A 773-nucleotide genomic window follows, 5' to 3' on the forward strand; every position below is an offset into this window, starting at 1 on the left:
GTGGTTCACCTACTGGATTGATAACCTTGAGTCTTAACTTAGTGAAATACTTATTTGTACTATACTGCATCATCCTCTCCTCCTCGGGGAATTAACAACACAGTCTACAAGTAGCACTCTCCATTGAAATGTTAAATTGTAATTAGTCCTTACTCCCAAATTAATAATACTTCAATTTGAAACAAGTTTCGGACATGTTAATTATGTTATGTTCATATAATACTACACTTCATAAATAAGTAGACGTCGCATAACATTGAGATTGTAGTTAGGGATGGAAATCAAAATATGGCATGAATGTAACAATTGCCAGCAATGTGCTTCAGAAAAGAACTTATTTGTCTTTTATTCCCATGTTTGGACTAGTACGGGTCGGTGTTACACATGATGGTGCACATCACTTTATTTATCATCGTTAACATTATGCTCCATTGACTAAGAACCATGATTCACCCGTCTAGTATTACATCTCTTCATTTCATAGGCCATTGATACTTATAACGTCGCTCCCAAATGGTTGTTGTTGTGGATATTGGTTGTATGGGGAAGGTTCTTGTGATTGCTGGCGTGGGTATGGTATTGGAAATTGTTGTTGGGGGAATTGTTGTGGTTGTTGCTGCGGGAATTGTTGTTGGGGGAATTGTTGTTGTTCAGGGGATTGTTGTGGCTGGGGGAATTATTGTTGTGGTAATTGTTGTTGTTGGGGGAACTCTTGTTGTTGGAGGAATTGCTGTTGGGGGAATTGTTGCTGGGGAAATTGTTGTTGCGGTAAT

At 38.6% G+C, this 773-nt stretch overlaps 1 pseudogene; it reads right to left on the reverse strand.

The window, feature by feature from the left end:
* Window positions 1–382: 382 nt before the first annotated feature.
* Window positions 383–773, reverse strand: part of LOC119299020 — a 1,316-nt pseudogene continuing 925 nt past the window's right edge.

The sequence above is a fragment of the Triticum dicoccoides genome, chromosome 1B, assembly GCF_002162155.2.
Source record: "Triticum dicoccoides isolate Atlit2015 ecotype Zavitan chromosome 1B, WEW_v2.0, whole genome shotgun sequence".
NCBI lineage: Eukaryota > Viridiplantae > Streptophyta > Magnoliopsida > Poales > Poaceae > Triticum > Triticum dicoccoides.